Below are 16,432 nucleotides of genomic sequence, written 5' to 3'. Positions count from 1 at the left end.
AGAGGAGGTCAAGCAAAGATGACTTTCCTGAGGATGAGGCCAGGGCAGGGCTAAGGCCAGACTTTCTAACCTCTGTAAGTGTTCGCTTTCCTCAGTTCCCGCAGGTCCTCCTCACCCTTCATCTTTGTCACCTGGACATTAAGGCTGCATTCTTCCTTTGCTTTGTGCCTTTAATACATCCTCCAAGTGGCCCCTGGGGCTATGGTGCCAAAACAGTTGTGTCATGCCTTCCTGATCTCCAAAGCTTTTTTCAGTGGTGCTTGCCCACCAAACAGAGCCTATGACAGCTTCCTCTCTCCCCCAAGCTGCACCGAGCGCAGTGGCTGGGGGCTCAGGCTCCACAGTCAGGCCCCTGGGTTTAGATTCCAGCTCTACCCCCTTACCAAGTGGTGACGCAGGACAAGTTACTGATACTGATACTTCTCAAGCCTCGGTTTCCTCTGTGTAAGATGGGGATGCCAACAGTATCCACTCGTAGGGGTTGGGTGAGGGTTAAATGAGATATATCCTACATAGAGATACACAGTAGAGCCCCCAACACTTGCTGGTCTTCCTCAGCATTCCCAGGAGGACTCTTTGTCTTCCCACTGACTCAGGAAGTTTCTTGAAGGCAGGCACCATTGTTCTGTATCTTCCCTAGGTCCTAGCTGTTGTTGTTCCATTACAGGAATTCAGTAATGCTTGTAGGCCAGGGTGTAGAGCTTAGAAAGTGGGCCCAGAGCTGGCAGATTTGATTTCTCTCTAGCCCAGAACACCCTCCTCTGCCATCCCTGGCCCTAGCACACTCCTGCTCCGTCTTTAAGACCTACTCTGTCTTACCTCCTCCAGGAAGCCTTCCCTGGTTCTCACGTTGGGTCAGGCCCCTCTGTGTCCCTGCTGCAAGCATGGTAGATATGTCCTGATCAGTTCTTGGTTTAGGCAACTGGCTTCCAAGAGACTGTGCCCCATCTCACCCCCTGCCAATTCTGGCTCAACACCAGTCCAATGTTTTGATGAATAAATTGAAGGATTTATTCTGTGACCTTGAGCAAATCCCCTCTGTCCCATTCTAACAAGGGGAAAGCACTGTCTTTCTTGAATAAGTAGGAGGGAGGAGCCCCAAGGTAGAAGGGGCAGGGCCAGGAGAGGAATGAAAGAGCTTGTGGCTAAATGGGATCCCTCAGGGGCAACCATGCTGGCTTAACCAGTGACAGCTAGAGTAGAGAGTTGCCCCATATCCTGATGTGCCCCAGGTGAAGCGCTCTCCCCACATGAGGATGGAAGAGCAGGGTCCCTTGGCAAGCCCAACTGAAAAAAAGGAGGTCTCTGTTTTCAGGCTCTTCCCGTCCAGTAACCTGGCCCCCAGGAGCCCTCGCAGGATCTGCTCACCCTCCCTCCCAGCCATCAGCACAGCTGTGACCTTGAACTAGTCACCACTCATCCCTGGACTTCCAAGTTCTCTTCTCTCCTGCCCAGGGCTTAAGGTGCCACCATGGGGCAGTGCCTGGGAAGGAGGCCAGGGATGGACTCCTGGCTGGCTGACCACTCCCCAGTGGGGTGTTGGCCTCAGCAGGCAGGTTTCAGCTTTCAGAGTGTTTTCCTGTCTAGGGCACTTTCTATTTTTCAATACTTTTCCTAACTCATCCAAACAAGAAAAAAGGAAACTGGTCAACCTTCTAAGGGCTAGGAGGGTGGGGGGTGTGCAGAATTTACCCTGGTAAAGGCCAGAGGCAGGGCTAGGGGCCCCTCTACCCCCATCCCCCCATCCTCCCACACCCCTCCCTGCCAGGCTGACTCATTGTTTTGCAACAAACAGGCGGCCAGGCCCTGGCCCTGGCAGTTTCTCGAAGTCCAGCCTCAAAGCAGGCTGGGTTCAATCCCTGCCCTTCTAACGGCCCAGGCAGGCCTGGGGTGATTGGGTTATCTCTGTCTGCATCCCCTTTGTTTGGGGCAGCCACTTGCTAACCTGAAGTAAACACACTTGTCTCTGGACACGTGAGAAGAGAAGGGGCTGTTATCTCTGGAGACCAGAGAGATTCCTCTCCCCTGACAGGTTCCTCTGCAAAGGGGAGGGATTTCAGATGGTAGTATCCAGAGACTGGTGCCTGCATTCAAATCCCAGCTCCACCTGCCACTTACTGTGGGTGGCCTTGGGCAAGTCACCAACCCTATCTGCTTCGACCTCCCCAGTCTATAAAATATTGGGATACCAGTACCTATTTCAGAGTTGTTCTGAGCATTGATGAGTTCATATTTAAAATGGGCTATATGTCATTATTGTTTGGTCGTGTCTGGCTCTGTTGTGAGCCTGTTAGGCTCCTCTGTCCATGGAATTTCACAAACAATACTGGAGTGGGTTGCTATTTCCTTCTCCAGGGAATCTTCCAGACCCAGGGATTGAACCTTCCTCTCCGGCATTGGCAGATGGATTCTTTACCACTGAGCCACCAGGGAAGCCCAAGTGGGCTATATAAATACTATTTAAAGGGAAAAAAAAGCTCTATATAAGTGGTGTTAAATCAGGGTGGGGGGCAGGTCTATAATAATGAACACCCTAATCCAGGCTCTAAGGGCATTTCCCAGCCCCCTGTGCCCACCATCTCCCACTCACTCCCCTCAGTGAGCCAAGCTTCTTTACTTTGCATCCCTGAACAGAGGGCACGGATGGGCCCCAGCAGGTAGGCACTGGGGCCCCACGCTCCTTTTCAAATGGAAGCTGTGCAGGGGAAATCCTCAGGGGAGGCAGGCGCCAGCCTGGAGAGGGTCTGGCCACCTGAGGGGCTGCATGGAGAGGGTTTGCAAGAGCTTTTAGAATTTCAAAAAGAATCCCCAGGGATGGGCAGCCCACAGGGGTGGGGTGATGGAGCCGGCAGGGGCAGGGCGGGGGCGGCAGAGGGGTGGGGGCGGGGTAGAGGTTGTGTGGCAAACTTTCCCTGAAGTCCACTGGGGGCACCTGTCCATCCACTTTCTTTTCTGGGCTGAATTTCCCAAATAGTCTGATTTCTTAGGCTCAAGTACCAGATTCAAATCTTGGTTCCGACCTTACTAGCCGAGAGACTCTGGGCACTTTAATTACTCTCTCTGTAAAGCTTCTTTTCCTTGTCTGTGACAAGAGGTAATAATCCCACCTTGCAGGGCTGGCAGGGGATTAAATGAGGCAACACAGACAAAGCTCTTAGTGTGAGGCCGCTGGGGGCAGGTCTCCATCGATGAGTGTCTTCTAGCCCACCCCCACCCCTGTCCTCACCCGAGACCAGAGAATCTCCTTACCTCCAGCCGGACTCCATTTGGCAGTAGATTGATACCCCTCCCCACCCCTCCTTCCTGCATCCTTTGTAATGAATCCAAGGACCTAGGCGGGCTTCTGAACCTCTTCCCTCCTGGTTTCCCCAGTGGGGAAAAGAAGTTGAGTCCAATTCAGCAGCACTGGAGACTGGTGTTGAGGTCCAGTCTCCTCCATTACAAGCAGTGAGTTCCAGGTCACAAGCCTCTATCACTCATTCATTCAGCAAATATTTCTGAGCCCCTGCTCTGTGCCTGACACTGTACAGGGTGCTGCAGGTACAATGAAAAAGACAGATCCAATCCCTGAGATCAGAGACTCATAGTCTGTCAAGGAAGACAAACATTAAATGCATATACAGTAATATAATTAATGAGTGCTACAAATGGCAATCCACTCCAGGACTATTGCCTGGAAAATCCCATGGACAAGAGGAGCCTGGTAGACTACAGTTCATGGGGTCACAAAGAGTCGGACAAGACTGAGCAACTTCACTTCACAGAGAGTGGAATGATATTTCATGGAGGGCTCAAGAGACAGTATTTCTGTGGCTTGAGCCAGGACCTGAAGGATATCGAGGAATGAAAAATAACAGCGGGGAAGGAAGAGGGGAAGAACACTGTACAGAGAGCAGAAATAACAAGTGCAAAGGCCCTGAGATCAGAAGACTTTGGTGCTCATACTGAAGGGAGCCTATAGTGAATGAGCCAAAGAGAGGTTCACAATGAGGCTGAAGAATAGAAAGGGCTAGATCTGGTGGGACCACAGAGACCTTGGGAAAGGCTTTGGACTAGAACCTTTGGGTAGTTTTAAGGAGTGGGGGATATAGTTAGAGTGCTTTCAAAAATGTGTCCAGCAGTTCAATGGATAATGGCTTGGAATGGAATCAGAGGGACCAAGGAGCAGGCTGTCTCTCAAGGGAGAGGGGGTTGTGGTTGGACTAACAGAGAAGTGAGCAGAGTCACGACATGCTTAAGGAGTGGGTACAATAGGAATTGGTAATAGGGTGACTATGGAGGTTAAAGGAGATGGTATCGAATATTACGCTCAAGTTCTGACCTGGTAAACTAGGTGAAGGGTAGCACTAGTTACTGAGAGAAGAAGCCCCAGAGCAGGGGCAGATTGCATGGGAGGGGGATAACAGAAGTCTAGTTTTAGAGATCTTTGTTTGAAATACCTATATCAAGTAGAGGCTGGATATTTCAGACTTGAGTTTAAAAGAGAGGTCCAGATTGAGAACTGGAAATTGTAAAAATGGAATCGGCATAGGAATGGATAAGATTGCCTGAGAGAGAGTAACCTATGACAGTCAGAGGACCAGGCCAAAGACCTGAGGTGCACCCCATGTAAATGTCAAGTGAAACGGAGCCCCAGGTTTATCATCTCTAAAGTGGAGGTAATAATACCCAACGCTCACAGCATAACTGAGGATTATATTAAGTCATGGATGTAAGGCTCTTTCCCCGGCACCTCGCACACAGCACAAGTACAACAGACTCTGAGCAGGAAAGCTTCGAGGGATTTGGTTGGTAATTCTCTTCATTTGCAAGTGATAGAATCTCAAACTAGTTTTAGAAAAAGAGTTTCTTCAAAGGATTCGGGATATCTCCTACAATCAGGGGAAGGACTGAATCACTAAGCCACAGCACAAAGGGCCAAACCGAGGTCCTTTGGAGGGACCTCTAGCTCTGCTTCCTGTTGGGTACAACTTCTTTCCTGTGAAGGGGCGTGCAGCTGCTGACCCTGTCTGCATTTCATGTCTTGATGCTCCCTCCTCCAGAGAGGGACTTATATTCTGATCCCAAAGTAACAGAATCTCAGGGAAGGAATCACCATGGTTCCACTTTGGGCACCACCCCCCCACCGCCCCGCCCAGTGGCTCAGTGTGGAGGAACAAAGGGACTGGCATTTACAATAACATTGTGGCATTGTCATGGAGGAAGGGGTGGGGGAGGGGAAGGAAGACTGCTAGGTCAGCAAAAACAAAAGGCAGTCCAAATTATTAACCTGGAAATGAGCTTGCAGTCAAGAAAGGGGGCTAATTAGTACCCGCAGGTGACTAAAAATGAAACACAACACCCGGCTATGTTACCACCAATTGATCCTTGACACTCCCTTGCTAACCCCCTACCCTCCACCCCACAGCTCCCACTCACCTGGACTCAGCAATAACCTCATCACATGTCCCTGGTGTTTCCCCTACAGGCTTCCTCCTTCCTTTACCCTGCCCCCACACCCCACACACACCACCCCCTGCCCCAGGCCAGAGCAGTCCTTGCAGATGGGCCTCCCCTTGGCCCCATTTTTTTTTCTAATATTTATTTATTTATTTGGCTGCACCAGGTCTTAGTTACAGCATGTGGGATCTAGTTCCCTGAGCAGGGATCAAACCCAGGCCCACTCCTGAGAGCTCAGTGTCTTAGCCACTGAACCACCAGGGAAGTCCCTTGACCCTACTTTGAAGGATTTCCTTTTCAGGGCCTTCAGTGGCCATCCCAGACCCTAGGATTGAAGCCAATCCTTTTTTACATATTCTTTTTCATTATGATTTACTACAGGATATTCAATATAGTTCCCTTTGCTATACAGTAGGGCTTTGTTTATCTATTTTATATATAGAAGTTTGTATCTGCTAATCCCAAACTGCCAGCTTGTTCTTCCCCACTCTCTTTCCTCTTTGGTTTGTAAGTCGGTTTTCTATGTCTGTGAGTCTGTTTTGCAAATAAGTTCATATTTTATATTCTACAGATAAGTGATATCACATGGTATATGCCTTTCTCCTTCTGACTCACTTCACTTAATATGACAATCTCTAGGTCTATCCATGTTGCTGCAAATAGCATTATTTCATTTTTTTAATGGCTGAGTAATATTCCATTGTATATATATACCACATCTTCTTTAGCCATTTCTCTGTCAGTGGACATTCAGGTTGCTTCCAAGTCTTAGCTATTGTGAACAGTGCTGCAATGAACACTGGGGGTGCATTATCTTTTCAACTTGTACTTTTCTCTGAATCTATATCCAGGAGTAGGACTGCTGAATCATGTGGCAACTCTATTTTGAGTTTTTTAAGGAACTTCTATACTGTCCTCCATAATGTCTACCACCAGTTTATGTTCCCAACAGTTTGGGAGGGTTCCCTATTCTCCACACCCTCTCCAGCATTTGTTATTTGTAGACTTTTTAATGATGTTGAAGTCAGTTTCTTTGGCTTGACCTCTCAACCTTCCCCTCTGCTGTTACCACACCTCTCAAATCATTTCAGGCCCAGTTTACCCCAAACCTCCTCCCTCCTAGAAGGGCCCCCTGACCTCTCCAGCCTCAGAGTCCCCTGCCCCTGACCTCCAACCGGTCTGCTGCAATGTTCAGCACTCACACTGGGGGTGTGCCTGCCACATGTCAGTCACTGAGGTCAGTAGGTGCTCTCATATGCTTCATCTTACCTACTCCCTGAAAGACAGGCTCCACTATCTCCCTTCGACAGGAAGGAAGCATGCTCAGCGAAGTTAAGTGACTTTTCCCAAATCACACAGTTGGTTAGTGAAATAACCAGGACTTGAATCCAAGACTGACAACTGACCTCAAAACCTTTGCTCTAAACCAGGAGCCAGCAAACTATAACCCTGAAGGCCACATTCTGCCCACTGTCTGCTTTTACGCAACTTAAGAGCTAAGAATGATTTTTACGTGATTCAGTTCAGTTCAGTCGATCAGTCGTGTCTGACTCTTTGCGACCCCATGAACTACAGCACGCCAGGCCTCCCTGTCCATCACCAGCTCCTGGAATTCACTCAGACTCACGCCCATCGAGTCAGTGATGTCATCCAGCCAACTCATCCTCTGTTGTCCCCTTCTTCTCCTGCCCCCAATCCCTCCCAGCATCAGAGTCTTTTCCAATGAGTCAACTCTTCGCATGAGGTGGCCAAAGTACTGGAGTTTCAGCTTTAGCATCATTGGGGGAAAAAAATCCAAAGAAGCATAACATTTTGGCACATGAAATTAACATTTCAGTGTCCATTAATAAAATTTCACTGGAGCTCAGGAACACCCATTTGTTCAGACGTTGTCGACGGTTATTTTCACATTACAATGGCAGACTCGTGATGGAGAACAGCCTAAACTTTTTACTTTTTGATCCTTCACAGAAGTTAGCTCCAAAAGGCGCCACCAGGCTGTGGGTGACACTCAAACCCATGGAGTTCTAAACACACCATCTGCCTCTACAGATTGCTGTCCTTCTCTAAGTGCTGCGCTTGCTGTAGAATCTTGGCAGGAAAGTGAGGTGGAGTTTAGCCTCTTTGTATCCCTAGGTACTCACGACTTGCCCCAGATGGGACTGAAATTTTAGCATCTGAGAATGTTGAAGAAATTCTTCTAAACCAGCCCCTTCTGTCATTCCCCGGGCTGGGCCAGGTCGTTCATCCAGAGTGGGCAGTGGAAGACCTTTGTCTGGACAGGATCTGATTATTCTGGCCTTGTTTGGTTTTCAAGGAATCAGCTTCAAGGAAAGAAGCAGGAGAATTGAGTCTTATCCAGAAGAATGTGGTGGAGATTTGTCTCGGGGACTAAGTGGGACGATGACAAAGAAAGCACTAAGCCTGAAGACTGGCATGCATGTCATAGATGCTGGATGACCTGCAGCTTTTGTGAGGAGGAAGGGGAAGAGGTAGGAATTGGGGAATTCTGGAAGCTCCAGGCTTTTCCTGTCTGTAGGGGGCTTTTGTGTAACAGAAAGAGGCTTGGCTTCCTCCCATACAGGGGGCCCTGCCCACCCCCAGGACACTTTTGGGGAGTGAAGTGGGAAATGGACCGCAACTCCTGTACACACCTCAGAGCTGTGGATGGCAGCCCTGCTGGACCTAAGAGCAGGGAGACCCCAGGAGGGTTTTCCAAGTTACCCGCCCCCTCAACTTCACCATCACCTCCAGCCTATTCACAAACCTTCCTGAGCTTCAGTTTCCTCTTCTGTATAATGGGGGTGCTTGTCTTCTCTTCCTCGGGCAGTTCTGAGAATGAAATGAAGGAGCAGGTGTGGAAGTTAGGATGGAGGGTTTTGATGTTAACCAAATGACCAAACGGAAGCCTGCCATCTGGGGTCCTCCAAAAACTGCTGTTGACCGGAAGGGCTTTGTTGCTGACTTTCTGGAAAGTATATGCCGTAGAGTCTGCAAAGCAGAGGGCTCTACTGTCCATAACTTATCATGGCTAGCATCGTTTCTACACTTGATCTTGCTTTGGGGGGCAGAGGTGGGGGCAGTAGGAGAGGAAATGCAGAGAGGGGATGAAATACTAGAGCAGGATTTCTCCAACTTCACCTGGGGGAGTTGTTTAAAACCAGATTCTGATCCAGTAGGTCTGAAAGGCGTGGGGCCTGAAAGTCTGCATTTCTGACAGGGTCCCAGAGGACACTCCTTTGAGGACTACTCTGTCACAAGGGCTAGAAGACCTTAGAGCAGCTGGAGAAGGTGGGGCCGGGGTTTCCTTGCCCGAGGCAGGCAGGAGCAGTGAAAGTCTTCACCATCTCAGTGGATCTGCTTCTTGAAGCGAGGGGCAGACTCCCAGGACCCCAGGGATCAGCCCGGCTGGCCCCAGACTTGGAAACTGTGTAGGCGAAGCCTTCCTGGAAGGACCCACACCCTCAGTGAAGGAACTGAATCTGGGGAGCCAAGGAAGGGCTGGGTTTCCCCCCAGATCAAAGCAGGTTCCTCAGCCTTTGATTCGCAAAGAAGCAGACCCTTCAGAGGCTGGCCTGAGTCTCAGGCTGGCTGGCCTTGGGGCCTGGGGTGAGTGGTCAGAGGCCCCCAGCCTGCTCTCCTTTTACATGACAGCTTGGCCGTCTAACAAAAGGGCAGTCCTTGAAAGGCCGTATGGGGCTGTTAAAAGCTTCCGGCAATGGTTTAATTGGGGGCGATTAAAGTGTCCACCTCAGGAAGGCCCACCCTTCAAAGGCCAACCAGGCCTGGCTCCCCTGCCCTCAGCACCTCTCCCCTCAGCCCCACCCCCCATGGTAGCCCTGCCCCCAGCCTCTCCCTTCAGCCCCTCAGCCCCCTTTCCCTGGGGCTCCCTGCGGACCAAGGAAGTCAGCCTAGGGACCCTTTGGCCAGCCTGTCTGGGGGGATTCCGTCCTGGCCCCTGGACCATTGGTACCATTTGTTCACACAGTTTGGCCTCGTGGCTGAGTCTGTGTGGGAGGCGGAGAAGGCTGAGTCTGAGACACAAAGGGCCCCAGAACAGGCTCACCCTGAGACTCCCGCCATCTCTCTCTCCCCCAGGGAACCTAGCCTGGTCTCTGGACCCACCCTCCAGCTTCCTTACCAGCTCCTTTCCCCAGGCCCCTCGCCTGTCTGGAATTTCATGGTCACTGTTAGGGGGCTCCCATAGCCCACTACATGTTAAGCTTCCAGACATCTGCTGAGATACTCTCTGGGAGCCGCTAGGGGCTCAGAGGGGACCAGACAGGGACCACAACTCAGAAAAGTGCTGGATAAGTGAATATAGTGAAAGCAATAGGGCCTGATACAGGTAAAATGAGGTGAGCTCTGAGAAGGCCCTCACCTCTGGTGGCGCTGAGGGAGCAGACAGGCAGGGAAGACAACTTTCTGGAAGCAAGCAAGCCTAGAGTTAGGACACGGTCAGCTCAGTTTGGCCCATTTGCCAACCTTGATGTTAAAAGCAAGACCACAGCTGACTTCACTAACAGATTGCACCCACCCAACCAACTCAGGGATCCTCAGAAGGGGAAGTGGTATAGATTTTTCCATCAAGTCTAGAAATAGTTGTTCTGTGGGTATCTGGTTCAGACACTTCCCCAGGGCCCATGAAGTGTGTCAGAATCTTCTCTAGCTGAGCCAGTAGACAGGGAGATGTCTTACGGGGCTCTTTGGGCACCATTTTCCTCTCCCGTCCCTTTCACCCATCTCCCCACAGGCCTTTCTCTTCAGGTGACCTATTGTGTCTCCCAGGCCCTGCTCTCATCAGCCCCATCAGGCTTTGGTTGCATGTTGACCAGCCAGTGCTGCTCTAAGGACAGAGGTGCTAGGGAGAAGGGTCTCTGGGATTTCCAGGTCCCAGGTTGGAAAAAGGAAACTCTATCCTTTTTCCAGGGTGACGGTGAAGCGAAAGTATTAGTCTCTCAGTTATGTCTGACTCTTTGCGATTCCATGGACTGTAGCCCGCCAGACTTCTCTGTCCATGGGATTCTCCAGGCAAGAATACTGGAGTCGGTTGCCATGTCCTCCTCCAGGGGATCTTCCCGACCCAGGGATCAAACCTGCATCTCCCGCATTGCAGGTGAGTATGAGATAAAACCAAGCCCCGAGGCAGGGAGGCCTCAGCCTGAACTGAAGGCAGCAGAAAACCACCCGCCTGACACCCCTGTCCTGTTCCAAGTCCTCTCTTGGGAGGAGACCTTGACTGTCCTCCTGTGCACCCAACAGTTTTCCTGGCCTGTCTCCAGAACCTGTTCGAGTCTCAGAGGCCCACACAGGACAGGGCCAAGTGAGAGAGCCTGAGAGGTAGGCAGGAGTGGAGGCTCTGAGCAGAGCATTGTGACTGGACCCCCAAAGCCAGGCAGGCACCATAACTTTGGATTTTCAGCAATTCTTGATCCCAGAGATCTGGCTGCTGGTTCCCTCTGCAGTATCGTAACATCTCACTCACCAGAGTACCAAGCTGTGAGGCACACAACCCATCCCAAGCCACTTTTCTATCTCTGAAGGCTCCTGGTGGGCAGAGCAGCCAACATCAAAGATTCTCATGTGAACTGTCCACCCCTCCCTCGTAGCCTCAGCCTGGCAAAGAAGCCCTCTAATGAAGCAGCTCCAGACTTCCAGATCCATCCACTGGAAATACAACCTGAGTGGTTCTCTCACCCAAGGCGTGCATCGAGGACAGGTAGCCATGGTTACTACATGGGGCTACAGAAAGAAATAGTAAGTGTTGGTGAGGATGTGGAGAATGTAAATACACTCCTACATTCTTGGTGGGAATGTAAATTGGTGCAGCCATTATGGAAAACATGAGGGAGATTCCTCAAAGAATTAAGAATAGAACTATCATGCTGCTGCTGCTGCTGCTAAGTCTCTTCAGTCATGTCCAACTCTGTGTGACCCCAGAGATGGCAGCTTACGAGGCTCCCCCATCCCTGGGATTCTCCAGGCAAGAACACTGGAGTGGGTTGCCATTTCCTTCTCCAATGCATGAAGGTGAAAAGTGAAAGTGAAGTCGCTCAGTCGTGTCTGACCCTTCATGACCCCATGGACTGAAGCCCACCAGGCTCCTCCATCCATGGGATTTTCCTATCATATGATCCAGCTATCCCACTTCTGGGCATATAACCAAAGAATACGAAAACACTAATTCAAAAAGATATATGCACCTCTATGTTCATTGCACCATTTATATAGCCAAGATATGAAGCCAACCTCAGTGCCCATTGACAGATGAATGGATAAAGAAGATGTGTATAAAAAAGACACACACACACACACACACACACACACAGAGTAGAATACTACTCAGCCATCAACAGTGAAATCTTGCCGCTTGTGATACCATGGATGGACCTCGAGAGTATTACGCTAAGTGAAATAAGTCATGCAGAGAAAGACAAGCACCATATGATTTGATTCATATGTGGAATATAAAAAACAAGCAAAATAAGTGAACAAACCAAAGAGAAATAAACACATAGATACAGAGAACCCAACAGTGGTTATCATAGGGGAAGGAGTGGAGGGAGATGGGAGGGAAAAATGGAAAAGGGGATCAAGTGTATGGTGACAGATGGAAATGAAATTTTTGGTGGTAAGCACACCATAATACATACAGAAGTATATGAAATGTAATGTTAGAAACCAATGTTACCTCAATTAAAAAAAAAAAAGAAAAGAATCAGGGCTGTGGAAACTCAGAAAAGAGCTGTCTACTTCCCCATTCTAGTCACTCTTGCTAAGACTTACTGTTTTCTACTAGGGTGACCAACTGTCTTGGTTTCCCTGGGACTGGGGGGACTTTCAGTTTAAAAAGCTGGACAGACTCAGGCAAACCATCTTGATTTGCTCAGGACTGAGGACTTTCTGAGGATGGGTTTTCAATGTTAAAACTAGGAAGGACAGGGTGGTCACCCTCTCTTTCCCTCATAGTCTGGCCTCTGTCCCCATCGGTCCCCTGAGACAGTGTCCAAAGGCCACCAACAACCTTCCAAGGTCAGTTCCTGTGGCCTCCTCCCCCTCCTCCTGCCCCATGGTGGGGTGGGAGGGTGGGGGGAATGGTGGAAGGCTGGGCTGTACCCAGCTGGCCTGGAGGGTGCATGGGGGTGGGGCAAGGGGTCAGGGAAGCGGGAGCCTCACTGTCCCACCCTCTCAAAGTCGGTTTCTGGGCCTGTGCCCTTTATCACCTCCTCACACTATCTGGCTGCCTGAAGGAGTATCTCCTCCTCGTCCATCTGCCCTGACTCAGATAAGCTGAGGGGCCACCCTGGCAAGACAGAGGGGAAGCTGTGGCCTGGGTCTTACACTGCCCTGAACCTTCTTGCTTGCCTGACCTTGGCCAGAAAAGCAGCAAAGCATCCCCCTGGGGCTGCTACATCCCAGGGTGGACGGGAATGCCTATATTCACATGACAGATGGGAAAATGGAAGCAAGACAAATGCTGTGACTTGCCCAAGGTTTCTGGGCCAGACCTATAGAATGCAGGGACTGTAAGAGCTTCAGAGAACGTGCCCAAAGGCTTCTGCGATGGAGCTCCAGGGACTCAGACTTACACTCTGAGCCTAAGCGGGGTGAAAGACACACAGATGAAGATTCAGCACCCCCACGTCCCCAGTGGTCTCAGGCCGTCCTCCCAAGTCACCCAGGCCCAGGGCCTTGAGACCCGCCTCCTTCAGGGCTCTTACCCCCAGAAGTCCTCCTGCCTGGGTTTTTCCCTGGCAACAAAACCTGATCTTTGCTGCCAGAACTCAGCCTTAAGTGTTGTCAGGGTCGCACTTTTAGCCTTCCTGAGTTCCCATTGCTCCAGGATAACTGGACATTCCAAACCTTCCCTGACTACTCCCAACCCCACCCACCACTCCTCTGTCCATCCTCCAGGCAGTGGATATGGCCACACAAAATTCCTCATGGTCCCCAAACATGCCATGTCCTTTTTAGCTTCTGCTTGCTCCAGCTCCTCCTCAGGAAAGCGACACCTTTCCCTCACCTAGATCTATGGCAACCCTGCTGGTCCCTAAAGGGCCAGCTGGAATGTTCCTCCAGGAAGCTTCCCTGAATATGCGAGTCAGAAGCTAATTCTCCTTTAAACGGATTTAGGACTTACCATGTCCCAAGCACAGGCAAGGCCCTGTGTCTCATTTAACCCTCACAACAACCACGAGTATCAAGCACTTTACTATTATCATCCCCATGTTATGGACAAGAAACTGAAGCACAGAGAGGTCAGGTAGCAGGCCCAAGGTCACACAGATGGAAAGGGACAGAGGCAGAACTTAGGTTCTGGTTGTTTGGATCCAGAGCCTGAGCTGTAAGCCACCAATGGCCTGACACTAGCAGTGTTTATATCTCCATTAGGGGCCCCTCCTTGGCTACACTGCACTATAGAAGCTCCTTGGGGCAGGGAACATGCAGGACTGGCTTCCCACCCAAGTCTTAGTATGCACTTAGAGAGCTCAGAGAAGGACCTTTACCCCAGACTCCTACACAGCCCTAAAGGGAAGGACAGAATTCTATTATCCCTACGGCCAATTCCAAGGAGTCTCTGCCTGGCTTCTTTTTGGCTCCGGGGGCCTGGTCCCAGCCTGAGCATGGGATGTGGATGGCACAGCCAGTGGGGGGCTGACAATAGGCTCCTGGGAGCCCCAGTAGCCCCCAGGACCTCTCTCTGCCCCTCCAATCCTTCTTTCCTAAAGGCCAGTCCATACCCACCTCCTCTAAGAAGCTGTGTCTGCTTCCCCTAGACCTGCCCCTGTCTAGTTAGTCCCTTTGTCCTTGTCCTGCTGGTCTTCCGTCCCAGCTGGCGGATGTGTCCAGATGCCCACGTCGACTCTAAGCTTTCTGCCTCGTAGCTCCCCCATATCCACATGAGACTCTAGCTGTACCTCTTTTTTAAAACAATTTTTTTCTATGGGACTTCCCTGGCAGTCCAGTGGTTAGTACTCCAGACTTCCACTGCAGAGGGCCTGGGATCAACCCTGGTTAGGGAACTAAGATCCCACAAGCCATGTGGCATGACCAGAAAAAAAAATTTTTTTTTAATGAAATTGATTCCCAATTTGAAGAGGCAGGACAATAACTGAGCTTGTGAAAATTTATAGAAATATTTGCTACAATATGCACATTGTATATTAATATACAATAAGAACCTGTTTGCCAATGCAGGAGATACAAGAGATGCAGGTTTGATCCCTGGGTTAGGAAGATCGCCTGGAGGAGGGCATGGCAACCCACTCAAATATTCTTGCCTGGAGAATCCAATGGACAGAGGGGCCTGGCGGGCTACAGTCCATAGGGTCACAAAGAGTTGGACACAACTGAAGCGACAGCATACAAGTACACACAATATTATATTAATTAATATATGATATTAAGTTTCATGCTGAATAAATAATCCCAATATAATTTTTATTTCTATATAAAAGTATAATATTTCACTCAAGACCAGTTATTTTGCTTATTTTCTCTTTTGATAAATGATGAAATTCAGTCTTAAAAATTCAGCTGAAGGAGGGAACACAGGAAAAATTACTGCTTTATGGGTAGTTTGCTGCCTGCTTTCGGATGTACACTGAAGGCTTCAGTCCTCTGGTGGGTGTCAGCCAGGCTCAGATGTACTGAACTAGCTGGAAGGTCTCAGGGCTGAGGCAGGGAGAGGAGGCGCACACGTGCCCAAGGGGGTGTGCCTCTGTGAGTGTGTGTGTATGTGTGTACATGCCATGGGTGACTGTGAATCAATTTGTATGTGTGGGTGTGTAAATGTGATTTATGTATGTCCTTGCACAGTCTGCTTATATGCGTGAATGCTCTGGGTACAGGTGAGCAGGTATTCAGGAGCCCTCCCTCCCCTACATAACCCAACTCCTACTCATCCCTAAGGGTATGCCCCTGCCCGCCTCACCCCTGAAGCCTGTTCTGACCCTCCAGCTCACACTGTCCTCTCCCTTCCCCTCCCAGCTGACCCGCAGCCCTGACCTGCTGACCTACATTACCAACACTGTTCATCTTGTTCTGGTTCAGGCTTGGAGCTTGGTCACCCTTGCTCTCTGGGGGCGAGGCTGACTCCTTTCAAATTACCCCAAAGTCCAGCTTAGGACAGGGGACACTGCCTTGCCCAGTACACACTCCTGACCTGAATTAAAGCCAACTGTATTGAAAAGAAACACAAGTGACTGGAAACTAGAGCCCACTAGCTTTCCTCTTTCAGCTCTGAGCTCTTTTACTGTATCTTTCCATCCATCCTTTCTCTAACTTATTTGCTGTCTCAGTGTTCAGCTTACAGAGTACTTCCTTGTACACCCATATCTCATTCAAATCTCATGACCACCCTTTAAGATAAGAATACTTATCCACAGTGAGCAGATGATGAAACTGAAGCTCAGAGGGGCCGTTTCATGACTCATCCAAGGTCACTCAGCCTGGAAGCAGGGTCTAGAAACCTCACACCTGAATGAACACCGCATCCCACCCCCCACCTCGCGCTCCCAGCCCCTCCCTACCAGTAAGCGCCTGGGGTCAGAGGGCAATCCCCAGCTTGGAGGGGGTTCTTCCTGACCTCCTGTAACTTCTCTGTGTCCTGAGGTCACTGCTGGAAGATGAACCAGGGACCACCGCCAGGGACAACCCCACCCAGCCAGCACTCCCAGCTGCAGGAGGGGCCGCGAGTTCAGTGGACATTGCTCCCAGCCCGTGGTTACTGATTTGACAACAGCCCTGTTCCTCTCCAGCCAGCCCCGGAGTTAATGATTAAGGAAGGGATTAATATTAACCACCTGTCGGGCCATGGCGTAACGTCTCTGTCTGCACCTGAGCCTACCTAAAAATACCTCCCACCTGCTGTGGGCCAGCCTCGCACAGGTCCTATAAGCCCCTTGCTCTGGTCATCACCTCCCCATGCAGCCACCCTGGCCCTGGCCCTGTCCCTAACCCAGCTTCTGCTCATCCAAGCCCTCTCCCATAC

General features: G+C 50.3%; 1 long non-coding RNA gene across 1 annotated transcript; it reads right to left on the bottom strand.

Annotated features, from left to right (window-relative positions):
- Positions 1-7,369: 7,369 nt before the first annotated feature.
- Positions 7,370-16,143, bottom strand: LOC138437001 (uncharacterized). The gene is made up of 3 exons (XR_011255714.1): positions 15,972-16,143; positions 8,207-8,271; positions 7,370-7,763 (listed from the first exon to the last, which is right to left on the bottom strand). It is a non-coding gene; the product is annotated as an uncharacterized lncRNA (long non-coding RNA).
- Between the last annotated feature and the right edge of the window lie 289 nt (positions 16,144-16,432).

This window comes from Ovis canadensis, chromosome 3 (assembly GCF_042477335.2).
Source record: "Ovis canadensis isolate MfBH-ARS-UI-01 breed Bighorn chromosome 3, ARS-UI_OviCan_v2, whole genome shotgun sequence".
Classification (NCBI taxonomy): Eukaryota; Metazoa; Chordata; class Mammalia; order Artiodactyla; family Bovidae; genus Ovis; species Ovis canadensis.
The sequence above is the reverse complement of the archived record's forward strand: the minus strand, read 5'-3'. Positions and strand labels throughout refer to the sequence as shown.